The 17245-nt window shown below is 49.8% G+C and overlaps 1 protein-coding gene across 2 annotated transcripts in view; it reads left to right on the top strand.

Moving 5' to 3' along the window:
- The first annotated feature begins 812 nt into the window (after positions 1 to 812).
- The window catches only part of GPT (glutamic--pyruvic transaminase), a 36183-nt gene continuing 19750 nt past the window's right edge, over positions 813 to 17245 (top strand). Inside the window, exon 1 of one of the 2 annotated variants that reach the window (XM_083359707.1) lies at positions 813 to 847. The gene's annotated coding sequence lies outside the window, so the exon portion shown is untranslated. Of the gene's footprint in view, positions 848 to 8277; positions 8690 to 17245 lie in introns of those variants that run through there. The other variant, XM_083359705.1, reaches the window with a different exon arrangement.

Genomic DNA, 17245 nt, shown 5'->3' on the forward strand with positions numbered 1-17245 from the left:
GCCCCCCCCCCGCCCTGCCGTCCCACCTGCTCCTTCCTTACTCTACAGCCCTCCCTGTCCCCAAAGCAGGCCGTCATGTGCTGGGGGGGAGGCCCTTGATAGCCAGTTGGCAGTCCCTCCCCAGCTGGCTTCTCCCCTCGGGTGCCAGGTGTCCGTGCGAGGGAGCAGGGTCTTCTCCCTCCCTCTTGAGGAGACGCTCTTTTGAGGAAGGGCAGCAGCCAAAGCAGCTTCTCTCTTTCCTGGAAGACCACAACGTCCGCCGGCAGCCGCTTGGGAAACCGGTGCTCGGATCTACCCGAGGTTGTCCCCAAGGGGCTTTTCTTTCCAACAGGCAACTGGACTCTCTTGGTTTTTCCCTTGAAAACATTTCACTTCTCATCCAAGAAGCTTCTTCAGTTCCCCAGACTTCCTTTCTTCCTTCCTTCCTTCCTTCCTTCCTTCCTTCCTTCCTTCCTTCCTTCCTTCCTTCCTTCCTTCCTTTTCTTTCATTCTCTTCCTTCACTCTCTCCCTCTCTGAAGAAGGAGATTCTTGGGTGAGAAGGGAACCAGCGGATTCTCAGAAAAGCCCCTTTGGGGCTCAGATCCAGACTTCGTGCCCAGGCGGATTTTCCAACCCTCCAAGTGCTGGAATGTCACTCGCCCCCCCCCACACACTTGCAGGGACAGGTGTCAAATGCCCAGCCAGGGAGCACGTGGGGCCCCGGCCGTCCTTTCTCGACCGGAGGAGGATCGCCTGGCATCTGGCAGAAGTGAGCCAGGGCCACGATTGCCCCCTCCTAAGCCCCTCCTCAGGAGGCAGCATGGCAGGCAAAGTGAGCTGCGCCTTCTCCAAAGGCTGCCTGGCCAGGTGAGCGGCAGGCGAGGTCCTCGGGCACCAGGGGGCAAGCGGGTACACCCACCCCCCTGCTCAGGGTTGGCACGCCGGGCATCCCTTTCTTTGGGTTCATTTTGAAAAGTGAGGCTGGGGTGGGCTGGACACGGGGGAGGCTTTAGGAGGGCCCAGGCCAGTGGGGGGCGCCAGCGTCCATTTCCACACTTTGCCTACTACGGGGTCCAAAAAGTCAAGGCGGCGCCCGTAACCAGGCAAATGTGATGCCAAAGGGACCCGTGTCCATCTCCAGGTGGTGGTGGCCATCTTGACTTTTTTGACCCCCACCCCACCCCACCCCAATCAGGGCTGGTTTCCCGGTGAGGCCCCCGCCTGAACCCCTGGGAAAAGCCCGATCATTTGGGGGGAAAAGTATCTCCCGTCCCTGGATACATTTGGGGTCTTCAAACTTGGCCCTTTTATGACTTGTGGACTTCAACTCCCAGAATTCCTCAGCCAGACAAGCTGGCTGAGGAATTCTGGGAATTGAAGTCCACAAGTCATAAAAGGGCCAAGTTTGAAGACCCCTGCCGTAACCTGCTATTTTGACCTTGCCGGGGGGGGGGGGCTTTGGGGAGGGGCAGATCCCCAGGGGCCGTATAAATACGCCAAGCTGGCACCACTTCATTCATTCCCGACCACCTAAGGCCGGGCACTCTGCGTATGCTCAGAGTCCCGCTCGGCGACCGGTGCTCGTCTGGCGCCAAGAAGGCAACAGGCGGAGGCGGAGGGTGGAGGGCGGGGGGGGGGGGTGTCAAATCTTCAGGACTGACCAAACTTCTTCAGGGCAGCTCAAACTAAAGCCCCGGGAGCGCTGCGACCCCCGCCCGGCCTTTCCCGGACCGGCAGCCGCGGGGCGGGGGTTGGTGGCCCGGGGGTCTTGAGCGGGGGGAGCCGGGGCGCTCGGCCGGACCCCCAGGAGGGCAGCGGGACCGGCGGAGCTGTCCGGGCTGCGGCGCCCCCCCCTGCCCGCCGGCGCCCGCGGGCGCCCTGCTGGGGGAAGAGGAGGTTTGCCGGAGAGGCGGCGGCCTCGGCTGGAGGGGACCCCCCCCCGCATGCAGGTAGGCGAGGAGGGGGCGCGCCCAGCCAGGGAGGGGCAGCCTTGGGGGGGCGGCAGGAGGAGAAAAGGTTGGGCCAGCCCGGACAGAGGGTCGCGCCCCGGGTGCCTCGAGAGCCACGGCCTCGGAGGACTACAACTCCCATTTGGTGGGGCTGGGGGATGAAAGGGGCTTTTTGCCCGCCTGGATGGGCTACTCGCTCTGGGGGAGGGGGAAGAGATTCGGCTTGGAAGGGGCGGTCTTCTCTCCCCTCCTCCCCCCCCCCGGGTCCGGGCTGGGCGCCCAGGTGCAGCCGCCTGGAGACCCTCCTGGGCCACCAAAGGACCCCCCACTCTCCACCCGGCCGGTTGGCGTCCCAAGGAAGTCTGGCGCCGGATCGGGGTCACCTCTGGGGCTGGCAGAAGCGAGCGGGCCAAGGGGCTCCTGGGCTGGGCTGGGGGGTCGGTGGAGCTGGGGGGGGCAGACTGTGGTCTATGCCCGCCACGTGTTTCCCACCGGGAAGACTCTTCCTTCCTCCCTTCACTTCCTCCTTCTCTTTCTCCCTTCCCCCTCCCTCCCTCCCTTTGCTTTCTCCTTCCCTTCCTTCTTTCGTCCGCAGCTCCCTTTGACTTTAAAAACTCCGATAGCTTCGGCCACATGCCTTGGAGAAGACGCGCCTGCTCCTGTCCACGATGCAAGGTCAGTCACTCCTTTTTCTACTTTTCCAAGCTCCCTGGCAGCTGCTTTTGGAAATGTTCACACTCCAGGGGCTCAGGATGGATTTCAAAGGCTTGGAGCGAAACCTAAAGTCCAGCCGAAGAAAATTTCTTCTGCTCCTTCAAGCCCCAAGCAAACTATGCGAGATAGGGCTATGCAAGGCTACTGTGAACAAATTGGGGTTTTTGAAAGGCGTTTGCAGCAGGCAAAGAAATATGTGTCAATGGTTCAGCAATATGAAAGGAATTATGAGCATGAACCGGCCATATTGCCACACCCACAAGGAGAAGCCATATTGCCTCCTTCTTCCCCAAAGCTAAAGTCACGCCCATCATTGAGTGTCATGCAAGACGAATGGGAACCGGAGGCTCCTATGTCACATGATCATGGGCTGTCCCAAAGGACATACAGAGCCACAGTGATGCCTGAAGCAAATGTTATAGCACCATCTACTGGTGAAGCTGCATTAAGACATGAATTGGAGCTCTCACTCTCGCAATTGTCTATGGAGGAGTCTTTGCTCAGAGATACAAGATTTCTGCCATCATCTGAGGCTCCAGTCCCTGATGGTGCTAGGATTCCTGTTACTATTGCTTCTCCTGTTAATATTGCTTCTATGCAAGCCCCTCTACCTGGCAGAGCACAGCCATATGTAGCCCACATGCAATTGCCACCGGGTTCTTATATGCGAAGGCCAGAGTCATCTGCAGGTTATGCTACTGCACCAGCCCCAGCACCAGCGCCTCCTGCTGGCCAGGGTGGAATAGCAGCTCAAAGACAGTCACAGCCAGCACCAAGACTACCGGCAGCTTCAATGCAACTGCCGCATGTCCAGAGACAGACGCCACTGGTGCCCCCTGCAGGTTATGGTCGGATTGCACAACCTGCACAGCCAGTACCTCAATTGTATTTTCCTCATCAAACACCTTCCATTGTACCACTGGCTGGTGATTCAAAATTAAAGAAGTCAGGACAGAATTACAGGGCATGGGTCAGTGAGGTTGGACTTTTGCTACGCAGAGAAGGTACTCACATGATGGTGTTTAATCCTCCTGCCCAGCCATGGACTCCTGACATATGGGACTTGGATAATAGAGCATGCACAACATTATTGATGTCAATGGACATTGAATTGCAGCTCACGTTTTCACAAGATGCAACTGCCCAACAAATTTGGACTCAGTTAGAGGCATGTTATCGGCCTACATCAATTGAGTCTACATGTTTGCTTTTGTCTGAGTTCCATGGTTCCAGATTAAAACCTGGTGAACATATTGGAGCACATTTGACTAAAATGAAAGGTATTAGAAAAGAACTGGGTGAAAAAGGCTATCCTATTGATGATTTTCAAATGATCAGCATTATCATCAATTCTTTGAATCATGAGTGGAAAGATGCTATTTCCAAGATCAATCAAGTGCCTATTGCTCAACGCACAGTGGATCATGTATGCAGAATCTTAGCCGAAGAAGAGGCAGTTATGCAAGCTGCGCCACATTTAAGGGAACCACCTGCATCAAGAGCTTCAGCGAGGCGTGCCTTCCGTGGAAGGACCTACGTTCCAAGGATGCCAAGATGCTACATCTGCAATCGTGTGGGACATGCCACCCGGGATTGTCCCCAACGAGTTCCAGCGCCCGTCACATACCAGCCCAGAGGAACAGATTCCAGAGGAGGCAGAGGTAGAGGCGGACGACAAAGTCGTGGTCGTGGTTCCAGGCGTGATCCACATGCTCCACTTGTCACATTGGTTGTGACCAACGATCCACAGCCTCAACCAGAGTATGACAGACGACTTCTTTGGACTTTGGACAGTGGAGCAGCATTACATGTAACCTACAGAAAAGAGCTTTACACTGAGATGCACGAGCCTGAACCTGAACTTCGTGAACTTTACTCTTTTTCCAATCATCCTGTTCAGGTCATGGGAAAAGGAACTGTCTATATTGAAGAGCTTGATGCTCTCATTCCAAATGTTTACTATGTTCCGTCTGCCAGTAGTAATTTGCTTAGTCAGAGTCATTTGTCTAGGTTTTCTCATTTTCAGGTCCACCATCTTGAAAAAGCAAGTTATATAGTCAAAGACGGAGATATTGTTGCTGAAACCATGTTGATTGGTGGTGTTTATTACTTAAAACCAAAGCCTAAGCAGCAAGAGCAGGCAAGTATACACGTTCCAAAGAGCACAGGCCCAGAGAGAGACGTCCCAGAGAGAGATCCTGTTGCTACTCCAAAGGTTCCTAAAGATAATAAAAATACAAAAAAGACACAGGTTGCTCACAGCAAGCCTGGGGTTCCTAATAAAAATGCTAAAGTTGAGAATGCACTAACAGGTAAACCTTTGCATTCCAGGTGTATCCATAGGTGGCACAGAAGATTGGGTCATGCCAGTTTCCGTGTCCTGAAGAAGATGCCAGAGTTCGCAAGAGGTTTGGATCTAAAGGGGTGTAAGGTGTTTTTGGACTGTGCTGTCTGCAAGAAAGCCAAATCCAAGGCAGCAGCAATTCCAAAACGCGCTACACGCCTGTCAACACGCATTTTTGATTTGGTACACACTGACATAGTTGGTCCTTTTGCACCAACACTTGGTGGTAAAAGATATTTCTTGACAATCGTTGACAATTATTCTAGATATGGATATGTATATCCTATGAAAGAAAAATCTGAGACCTTTCAGATCTTTAAAGACTTTGCTAGTCTTGTCTATACCCAATTCGAGGTCAACATTGCCAGAATCCAGAGTGATCGCGGTGCTGAATTCATGTCTCAGCGTTTCCAGGACTGGATGCGTGAGAATGGGATAGTACATCAGACATCTGCTCCTTATACTCCAGCTGAAAATGGGGTGGCAGAACGCAGAAATGGAGTTCTACAAACCATGATGCGTTGCCTCCTTGAAGATGCTAACCTTAGTCTTCCATACTGGGGTGAAGCTATCAAATATGCTAACCATATCGTCAACCGTACTTGGAGTAGTGTGATAAATCAGACCCCTTATTTCATGTTGTATGGACACAAGCCTGATCTCTCACATCTCCATATTTTTGGTTCATATGCTATGGTGAATATTCCTTTAGCCCAAAGAAAGAAAGGGGGTCCTGCAGCAAAAAGGATGAGATTTATGGGCATTGATGATAATTCAAAATGGAGCAAATACATTGACTCTCATCATGTTATTGTGGTTTCACAATCTGCTACTTTTGAGGAAGATGCGGACTGGTCCAGGATTCATTCTAACGATCCTGGAGTTTATTTTCCTAGAGATGATGTTGCTGATGCCACGCAACCTGATCAAGAATCACAGGAGAATGTTCCTTCCACGAGTTCTTCTCAACCTACTGTTCCGTCTTCGCAAGCCGCCGATGTTGCTGCTGGTGACGATGATGAAGACGAGGACGACACAGAAGAAGAATGGACGGTTGGCCCGAGACGTTCCAAGAGGTCCACAAAGGGAATCCCTCCAAAACGGTATTCGTGGCAAGTAACAAAAACACCTGTACCTTTGATTTGTAATGTAACACTTCCACCTGAGAAGTTCACACAGATCAAACATCTTCCTGAATCAGAACAGGATAAATGGTTTGGGGCAATGCAGGCTGAAATGGACGGTTTAAGAAAACTCCAAGTGTTTACACCTGCAAGCCCTCCAGCAAACAAGAAAGTTATTGGTACTCGATGGGTCTACAGGATCAAAAAGAAGCCGAATGGTGAGTCGTTGTACAAGGCCAGGCTCGTAGCCCAGGGTTTTGCTCAACGTTATCCTGAGGACTATACAAATACATACTCACCCACAGTGCGGACTGAAAGTGTGAAAATTGCTTTAGCCACTGCAACTATCCTTGGCCTGGAAGTTTTTCAGTTCGATGTTGAAACGGCTTATCTTCACGCTGATCTTGATGAAGACATCTACGTCAAAGGTCCTCCAGGTTTCAGACAGCAAGAAGGGGATACCTGGTTTCTACACAAAAGTCTTTATGGTCTGAAACAGTCTGGTTTAATGTGGTACTTATGTCTTTCTGACAAACTAAATTCAATGGGCTTTATTAAGTCCGAAACAGATGAATGCGTGTTTACTAAAAGATCCGGTAATAGGTATGAGATAATTCTTGTTTATGTCGATGATATTGTTTATATTGGTCCAAATAAGCAGATGAGTGAGGTTTTTGCTAAAGCTTTACAAAAGTTTTTCACGTTGAAGTCTTTAGGGTGTATTAACACTTATTTAGGTGTTCAAATTGCCAAAACTCAGAAGGGGTTTAGTCTCACACAAGAAGAGAAGATTGAACAACTGTTACATCACTGTAACATGGAGGACGCTAAACCTGTGAGTATACCCATGCAAACTGATTTTCACATTTTGGCACATGAACCAAGTCCTGAGTTCGAAGATCAAACACTATATCGCTCAGTCATTGGGTCGCTTCTATATATTAGTAGTTGGACTAGACCCGACATTGCACTTAGTGTTAATCTTTTATCACGACACGTAGGCAAGGCAAAACAGTTTCATTGGACATGTGTTAAAAAGTTATTGAGGTATCTAAAACACACAAAAGACATGAAGTTGTTGTTGGAACCCACACATACTGACTATGCAGAGTTATGTTGTTTTGCAGATTCAGATTGGGCGAGTGATAAGAAGTCACGGAAAAGTACATCAGGTTACATGATGTTTTTAAATGGATGTCCTGTTTACTGGCATGTGCGTAAACAGAATTTTGTTTCTTGTTCCTCTACAGAAGCTGAGTATGCTTGTGTGTCTGATGCATGCAATTCTTTAACCTGGTTTGATGCTTTAGTCACAGATATCTGGACACATCCGATTCGACCAATCACAGTAATGGAAGATAATGAATCTGTGGTTTATATTTCTGAAACACGTTTTACAGGTTCAAGGTCCAGACACATTGACATCCGATATCAAAACATAAGGCAACTGGTTAAACAAGGTTTTGTGACATTACAGTATGTGCCTACACGTGATCAAATTGCTGACATGCTGAACAAACCACTTCCTACAGCCCAGCATGAGTATCTGCGTGAGAAGATGTGCCTTACCTGAGTCTTCACTTTGCTGACGAAAGAAGGGGAATGTCACTGCACGTTTTTTTTGTTCGTCAGAAAAGTTCATTTCTAACTGTACATTTTCCCCTGTTCTCTGCACCTGTTGTGATAACTTATCTGGTAACCATAGTGAATCCCATATGACTAGCTATGTTATGGTTTCAGTCTGTTTAGTGCGCATGTCTAGAAGAAGTTCCCAGAGTTATTATCTGTATTGTTTTTTTTTCACTTTGCTGTTACTGTCTGTTACGTTAGGATGAAGCTAGCTAGCTCTGTATAATATATATTTAGTTTTTATATTTTGTAAGTAAAAGGTATTTAGTAAGATTATGCGTCGTGTTTTTCTTGCCTTCCTGCAAGTGTATCATGCATTCTCCGAAGCACGGTCCGTCGCCCTCTACAAAGGTGATTTTTACCTTGACACTCCCATCCTTTCCTCCCTTTCTTTCCTCCCTTCCTCCCTCCCTTCCTCCATTCTTCCCTTCCTTCCTCCCTTCCTCCTTCTCTTTCTCCCTTCCCCCTCCCTCCCTTTGCTTTCTTCTTCCCTTCCTTCTTTCGTCCCTTCTCCCATCCTTTCCTCCCTTCTTCCCTCCCTCCTTCCCTCCCTTCCCTTCTTCCTTCCCTTCCTCCCTCCCACGGCTTCTTCTCTGACCTGGATTCCTAGAAGGCCAGTCCAGGCGATGCCCTCTGAGAAGGGCCGCCTTGCAAGGGACCCACCGAGCCCCCCCCCCGGCCTGTGGGGGGGGCTGCCCTCTGGCCTCCCCACGCACAGTCGGGGTGCCCTTGCGTGGCCTAGGAGGAGAGGGCGTTCGCCCGGTCTTCCCTCCTTCGGAGTGGGTGTAGTCAGGCCGGTGAGCTAATGATTACGGGATACCTTCAGCCAAAGGAGACTTTGACCTGGTTGATTTGGCGTCTCAGCCTAATATCTGAATTATTTCTTGATAAGACTTCAGTCGGCCTCTTCCTTCAGGAACGCCAGTCTCCCACCGAGAAGCCCTGTGAGGTAGGTTGGGCTCAGGAGGAGGGCTCCCCTGGCTGGTTGGGAGGGGGTTGCAAGCTGGGTCTCCTCTCCCAGTCCAGCTCCTTCCCCACTAGAGCCCCCCCCCCCGTCCTTCCCCAGCTCTTGGGCTAAGTGGGATGGTTCCCCCAAGGACCCCCTTGGCTGTGGTGGGAGTAGAGTTGGGACTCCCCGTTCCACACTAGCCCCCTCCCCTCTGCCCGGCCTCAGGGTCCTCAGCCACAGGATATTTAAGGCTTTCCTCCCCAAAGGGCTGACGCTGTCTTTGGTGTCTCCACCACATTGAGGGGGGGGGGAAGCATCATCTCTGTGTGTGTGTGTCCCTCCCCCTCTCTCCCTCCCCAGCAAATTTAGAATATTCTTCCAAGTACAGAATAGTCCTCATTTAGAGAACACAACTGGGACCAGCCACTCAATCCTTGAGCAAAGTCCTTGTGATCTTATTTCAGCTTTCTTTGCTCTAGGCTGAGACCTGCAAAGGTTGTAAAGGCGAGGCTTGGTTCACAGAGTTCCTTGTTAATCACGGTTGTAACTGTGAACGGTTGCTGCACAAGGCAGTTGCTAAACAAGGACTACCCGTGCGTGCTCTAACCCTGAATGCCTTTCATGAACTGGCAACGTTTGCCCGACATCCTAAACTGGCTTATCCGCAGACCTCGGAGAGAGACAGTCTCGTGGGTGTCACTGAATTAACTTTTGGGATGGGGGAAAAAATATAATAGACTGAATTATACGCGAGTCAAACACACCGGCTGTGCCCCAGAAGCTAAACCACCAAACCCTAATCTAATCCAGATTAGCACCTACCCAGTTTAGCATTTTGCACGTCTTCTGCGTCGAAAGCCTTTGTCTGTTTTCCTGTGCTATATGTGAGTTGAGACCACAGATCAAACTATCATTTTTTGTGAGACAATTTGCTGGGCGGGTTAATGGAAAAGTTTAAGTTGTGTACAGGTAATCCTTGGCTTACAACCCACAGCTGTGGCTCAGCGAGGCAGCTGTCAAATGGGTTTTGCCCCATTTTACAACCTTTCTTGCCACAGTTGTTAAGCAAATCACAGCAGTTGTAAAGTTAGTAACACAGTTGTTAAGTGGATCCAGCTTCCCCCATTGAGTTTGCTTGTCAGAAGGTTGCAAAAGGGGATTGTGTGATTACCCGGGATGTTGTGACCGTCATAAATATGATTCAGTAGCCAAGTGAACCAAAATGTGATCACGTGACCCTGGGGAGGCTGCAACGGTTTGTAAGGGTGAAAAACAGCCAGGTCACCTTTTTCAGAGCTGTTGTAACTTCGAATTAAGTAGAGGACTGCCTGTGCAATCAGAAGGCTGTCCAAATGAGTAACTTTTATGACGCAGCCTCAATGCTCAATGTAGGGGCTTGTTTGGGGGCTGGGGGCAACCAGCGGTGGTCTCCTTAGGTGACCTTCAAAGCCACGGGGTGGGGGGCTACCCTCTCCCTCCACGGCTGGGACTGGGGTGTGATCTGGGCAAGACCTCAAGCATTGTATGGCCAGGTCATCTGACATCCGACAGAGCAATGGGGGATCCCAAGGTGACAGCTGCACCTGTTGGATTTCTGGCTGCTGGGAAGGAGGACCAGGATCTCCGTTCTGCTGGGCTGGAGTTTGAACGGGGAGGGTCCCGAGGCAGAGAGCAGATTGCTTCGGAGGAAGGGAGGAAGGCCGGGGTGGGTGGGTGGGTGGGGGCAAAGGGCGAGGCTAGGCTGGGGGGGGGAGGTCCAGCGGGCGCTTGCGACATCTGCCTGCCCTCCAGAAGTCTCTGCTCTGCTTGGGGGCTCCTTGGCAGGCTGAAGTCAGCTGGCCTTCCCTTGTCAAGGGAAGCAAGATTGGGGGGGGCTCACTTGGGGCACCTGACCTCTTCTGGGTGTCTCAAGCAGGGCCCTGCTTTGCTCACTCAAAAGTAGATGCTTTGGACACCTTGTCTGGAAGGGTAGGGGGTCTCCTGCTAGTGCAGAGCGTGCAGAGACCCTAGATAGGAGCCAGCCGTGGGTTGCAGCTGCCCCAAAAGCCAACACGGTGCTAGGTTGCATCAACAGAGGGATAGAATCAAGATCATGTGAAGGGTTAATACCACTTTACAAGGCCTTGGTAAGGCGACACTTGGAATCCGGCGTCCAGTTTTGGTCACCAGGATGTAAAAAAGATGTTGAGACTCTAGAAAGAGTGCAGAGAAGAGCAACAAAGAGGATCAGGGGTCTGGAGGCTAAAACATATAGGGGACGGTTGCTGGAATTGGGTATGTGTCGTTTAATGAAGAGAAGGGTGAGGGGGGACAGGATAGCTGTGTTCTAGTATCTCAGGGTCTGCCCCAAAGAAGAGAGGCAGTCAAGCTATTCCCCAAAGCGCCTGAAGGCAGGACAAGAAGCAACGGATGGAAACTGACCAAAGAGAGAAGCAACCTGGAACTAAGGAGGAATTTCCTGACAGGGAGAACAATTAACCAGTGGAACCACCTGCCTCCAGAAGCTGTGAATGCTCCAACACTAGAAGTTTTTAAGAAGAGACTGGACAGCCATTTGCCTGAAATGGTATAGTGTTTCCTGCCTGAGCAGGGGATTGGACTAGATGATCTCCAAGGCCCCTTCCAACTTCTTCTTCTTCTTCTTCTTCTTCTTCTTCTTCTTCTTCTTCTTCTTCTTCTTCTTCTTCTTCTTCTTCTTCTTCTTCTTCTTCTTCTTCTTCTTCTTCTTCTTCTTCTTCTTCTTTTTCTTCTTTTTCTTCTTCTTCTTCTTCTTATTATTATTATTATCATTATCATCATCATCATCATCACCTCCAAGGTCCCTTCCAGCACAGTGATTCTGTTATTCTCATTTCAGTCCCTTGGGTGTACGCAGGGGGGGACCATGATCAGGGCTGCAGAGACCGTATCTCTGGGGGATGCTGGTTCAAGAGCCTCTGGAGAAGAATAGTGTGTGTGTGTGTGTGTGTGTGTGTGTGTGTGTGTGTTACCCTGAAGGAATAAGAGACGGTATTTAAAGATAGATGCTCCATTGGGATTTTTAATTGTTCCTTTTGAACTGTGCTTTAGGAGGTCTCCGGAGATTCTCCGCCCTCCGGGTCAGGCTTGTCCGAAAGGTTCTTTCTTCAGGAGGCCGCTGGAGTTGAAGACCTTTCGCTTCTCATCCAGGAAGCTTCTTTGGCTCTGACTGGATCCTTCCCTTCCCCACCATCCGGTCAGAGCCGAAGCGAAAGGTCTTCAAGTCCAGTGGCCTCCTGAAAAAAGCGACTTTGTGCTTTAGGAATTTAAGGGTTTAAACAAGTACATTTGAATAGGAATAGATGAGGAATGGAAGCAAGACTGATTGTCGTGGGAGGTGACCGTAGGCAGAATCATAGAATCCCAGCACTGGAAGGGGCCTCAGAGGTCTTCTAGTCCAGCCCCCTGCCCAAGGCAGGAGACCTTCTTCCATCCTGGAGAAATGGCAGTCTGGTCTTTTCTTGGAAATCTCCAGCGATGGAGCACCCCTAACTCTGGAGGCAAGCTGTTCTGTGGATTAATCATCCTCCGTCGATCAGAATAGAGCTGGAAGGGACCTTGGAGGTCATCTAGTCCAACCCCCTGCTCAGACAAATGGCTGTCCAGTCTCCTCTTACAAACTTCCAGTGTTGGAGCGTTCACAGCTTCTGTAGGCAGGTGGTTCCACTGGTTAATTGTCCTCACCGTCAGGAAGTTTCTCCTTAGTTCCAGGTTGCTTCTCTCCTTGATGAGTTTCCATCCGTTGCTTCTCGTCCTGCCTTCGGGCGCTTTGGAGAAGAGCTTGACTGCCTCTGTTCTTTGGGGCAGCCCCTGAGATACTGGAAGGCTGCTGTCGTGGCACCCTTAGTCCTTCTTTTCACAGTAGCAGGGATTTTTATTTCCAGATTGGATCTCCCTCTGAGGAGCTTCCGTCCATGGCTTTTTTGTCCTGCTCTGGAGTGTTTTGGAGAATATATTAGCACCCTCTTCTCTAGGAGAGCTCTTCAAGTAGCAGAAGACAGGTATCGGGTCTCCCCTAAGCCTTCCCACCTGCTGCCGGCGTCAACTTCCCTCCGCCCTGTGCGTTCCCACAGGGAGGGCCTCCTCGGTGCCACCGATCAGAGAATGCCGTCTGGTGGCCCCCAGGGGGAGGGCCTTCTCTGTGGGCACGCCGGAGCTATGGAATCGGTTGCCGGTTGAGCTCCGGACGGCGCCCAACCTTCGCTCCTTCCGACGCGATCTGAAGACCTATTTATTCGAACAAGCCAGCCTGGCCTGATGGGGGATGGGTTGGGATTTTATTGTGGTTCTCATATTATTATTTATTGTTTTAGCTTTGGCCTTGTATTTAATTCTTTTTTAACTTTTGTATCCTGTATTTTATATGTGCCCTGTTCACTGCCCTGAGTCCTTCGAGAGAAGGGCGGTATACAAATAAAATTAACATTAACATTAGGCTAACCCTAACCCATTTCCTTTACATATTCATTGTAGCGTTTGGTCTCCAGGGCTAATAGAATAGAATAGCATAGGATAGCATAGCATAGGATAGGATACAATAATAGAATAAAATAGAATAGAATAGAATAGAATAGAATAGAATAGAATAGAATAGAATAGAATAGAATAGAATAGAATAGAATAGAATAGAATAGTTATGGGATAGAATAGAATAGTTATGGGATAGAATAGAATAGAATAGAATAGAATAGAATAGAATAGAATAGAATAGAATAGAATAGAATAGAATAGAATAGAATAGAATAGAATAGAATAGAATAGAATAGAATAGAATAGAATTATGGGATAGAATAGAATAGAATTATGGGGTAGAATGGAATGGAATTAGAATAGAATAGAATAGAATAGAATAGAATAGAATAGAATAGAATAGAATAGAATAGAATAGAATAGAATAGAATAGAATAGAATAGAATAGAATAGGTTGGAAGGGACCTTGCAGGTCATCTAGTCCAACCCCCTGCTCAGGCAGGAAACCCTATACCCATTTCCTTTACATGTTCATTGCAGGGTTTGCCCTCCAGAGCTCTTATCCTCTTGGTTGTTCTTCTCTGCACTCTTTGCAGAAGACCTGGGAATAGCTCTCCTGGAGCCCCTTAGAGAAGACTCCTACGGGAGAAGGGCGGTATATAAATCGAATAAATAAATTCAAAATTACGATGGGAGACTTGAGGCAGATATCTTTTGGGAAAGCCTGTTTGGCCAAGACTGCAGAGTCCCTCAAAACCCCTCGACTGTCTCAGAGAACGTTTCATTTTCCAGAAGATCGAAGTGGAGGTGAGGGCCTCTCATGGATCTCATCCTAAGCCACAGAAAGCCAGAGAGGCTTTGGGGAAGAAGAACCATCTTGGGGCTCAGGCAGCCACAGACGTGTCGGGCAGTGGTGGGATTCGGCCGGTTCGCACCGGTTCGGCAGAAGCAGTAGCTAATTTTTTGTTGCCCTGGCCCAGAATGGACTTCTGGAAGCGTCATCCACACAGAGAACCGGTTGTTGACATATCTGAATCCCCCCTCTGACCTCAGGCCAGAGGGAGGCTTGGGAATGTCTCGGAAATAAGATCCTGGAAGTGCGTGGATGCCTTCCCACCGAGTTAACCAATGTCAGACGGGGAAGAGCTCCAGAAGCCGACCTTGGAGGAAGAAAAGTCAGAAAGCCACAGCCCCACAGTTGTTTAGGCCTGTTGCTTCTTCTCCTGCCTTCAGCCGGCATCCTTCCACGGTTTAAAAAGAAGTCGGGACACCAAGGGAGGGAGGTGAGGAGGGAGGGCAACCTCATAACTCGGGAAGAGTTGGATGAGCCGGAACGCCAGGAAGAAATCAACCAGGTGGCTTTCCAAAAGGAAGGCAAAGTTCTCTGCTTGAGTAGGAAAAATCCAGGGCAAAGTCGTGAATGTAGTGGAGGGGAACCCTATGGATCTAGGACAGGGGTAGGCTACCTTGGCTCTTTAATCACTCCTGGACTTCAACTCCCAGAATTCCTCAGCCAGCATGGCTCAGCTTGGAAACCTCTCCCTTTCCCCTCAGCGTGGCTGGCTCAGGAATTCTGGGAGTTGAAGTCCACCAGTCCTAAAAGGGGCCATAGTTGCCCAAGCCTGTCCTTACATGGTTCATAAGTTATTTTCATTCTTATGTATGTATGAAATGAATAGAATAGAAGAGAGCTGGAAGGGACCTTGGAGGTCTTCTAGTCCAGCCCCCCGCTCAAGCAGGAGAACCTATACCAGGGGTCAGCAACCTGAAACGGTGAAAGAGCCACTCGGAACCGGTTCCCTCACAAAAGGAAAAACTGGGAGCCGCAAAAAAATGTGTGCGCATGCGCATACATGTGTGCATGTGCAGAACAGGGTTTGACTGAAGAGTGGAGCCAAGGCGAGATATGCACCTACCCTGCATGTTTGAATTGATTGGTTGAACTTTTTTAGTCCCACTTTTCTTTGGGGGGGGACTGTACATGGCAGAGGACTGGGAGCCACAGGAGACGGCTGAAAGAGCCTCATGTGGCTCCGGAGCCGCGGGTTGCAGACCTGTGACCTATACCATTCCAGACAGGTGACTGTCCAGTCCCTTCTTAAAAGCGTCCATTGATGGAGCGCCCACGATTTCGGGTGGCAGGCTGTTCCACTGGTTGGTTGTCCTCACTGTCAGAAGGTTTCTCCTTAACTCCAGGTTGCTTCTCTCTTTGGTCAGTTTCCAACCATTGTTTCTTGTCCTGCCCTCTGGTGCTTTGGGGAATAGTTTGACCCCCTCTTCCTTGTGGCAGCCCGTCAGATACTGGAATAATTGCTATCATGTCTCCCGTTTCTTCTTTACTTTAGACTAGCCAGACCCAAGTCCCGTAGCCGTTCTTCATATGTTTTAGTCTCCAGGCCTTGGATCATCCTAGTTGCTCTTCTCTGGACTTTTTCCAAACTCCCGACATCTTTTTTGTGATATGGTGACCAAAATTGGCTGGAGTATTCCAGGTGTGGCCTCAGTAGGGTTTTATATCAGACAAGTGACTGTCCTGTCTCTTCTTGGCAACCTCCAGTGATGGAGCAGCCACAACGTCTGGAGGGAAGCTCTTGCTTGGGTTGGACTAGAAGATGTTCAAGATCCCTTCCGGCTCTGTTATTCTGTCTAATGTGTATGTGTATTAACCCATCGTTACTATTATTTATCCTTTTTACTGTTTTTATGATTTGTCGCACAGTCAGATGTTCAGTCAGGATTTGGCATTTTTGCCTACCCGATGTGGGAGAGGCAGATGTGGATCTTTGATCTATTAATATTATTATTCTCTCCGTTGCTTTGCAAGTACACCGAGTGCTTCTGTGCCGGAGACAAATGCCTTGTGTGCCTAATCACGCTTGGCCAAATGAGGTATTCCAATCCAAATCCAATCCTTTTAGCTTTCCTCCGCAAGTTTTCGTTTCCCACCACACTCCCCCATCGCTCCTCAACAATTGCGCCACTCAGAACCTCTCCATCCATTCTGAGTTGAAGGCCAGTGTAAAGATAGTTTCCACCCAACACATCGCCCAGTGCCGACCCTCAGCTCTTTGAGAGTCTCGTCTCACATGCTGAACAAAGCTGAATCCTGCTAGTCCTTGGCTGGGAGACCCTCCATGATCTGAGGGTGACAGGCAGGCAGAGCCGAGCAAAATCTCCCTAGGCAGAGCCAGCCACTTCCACACGACTGCCAGGAAAATCTCCTTTTTTCTCTCTCTCTCTCTCTCTCTCCTCTTGTCTCTCCCTCCTCTTCTCTTTCTCTCTTCTCTCTCTTTCTCCTTTCTCTCTCTCCTCTTCTCTCTCCTCTTCTCTCTCTCTTCTCCTCTCTCTCTCCTCTCTCTCTCTCCTCTTCTCTCTCTCTCCCTTTTCTCTCCTCTCTCTCCTTTTTCTCTTTTCTCTCTTCCTCTCTCTCTCTTCTCTCTCTCCTCTCTCTCTCTTCTCTCTCTCTCTCTCTTCTCTCTCTCTCTGTTTTTTCCTGGTTGACATGTTGAGGCATTTTGCCAACCAACGTGGAAAATACTGGACCAGGGTTAGCCTGCTTTCTCAGGTGAGGTTGTTGACTAAGGAGGCTGATGGACCAGGGTTAGGAAACAAACCTGGGCTTGAAGACCAGGGCAGACCCCGCTGAAACTGCTAAGATTGCCTACCTGTGATTGACAGGACTCGGCTCTTTCTCTTCTGTGGGGTCCTTGCTGCTCTCTGAGCTGGGTGGTTTTCTTGACGTCACCAGTGCTGGAAGCGAAGGGGCTGTGTGCAGAATGGAGGAGGAGGAGGAGGAGGAGGAGGAGGAGGAGGAGGAGGAGGAGGAGGAGGAGGAGGAGGAGGACTACGGGGTCCTTGTTGCTCTCTGGGCTTGGTGGTTTTCTAACAGACGTTTCATGACCCAGCTAGGTAACATCATCAGTGCTGGAAGAGAGTGGAGGTTGCAGAGAGGAGGAGGAGGAGGAGGCAGTGGGGCTTGCTCTATGTTTATGTACTACTGGTTTGTCCTGTCAGTGTTTCTGGGAACAAAGCCAGCTGGGAAAGTCGCAAAAGGGGGTCACCTGGGAC

Source organism: Vipera ursinii, assembly GCF_947247035.1.
Source record: "Vipera ursinii genome assembly, chromosome: 3".
NCBI lineage: Eukaryota > Metazoa > Chordata > Lepidosauria > Squamata > Viperidae > Vipera > Vipera ursinii.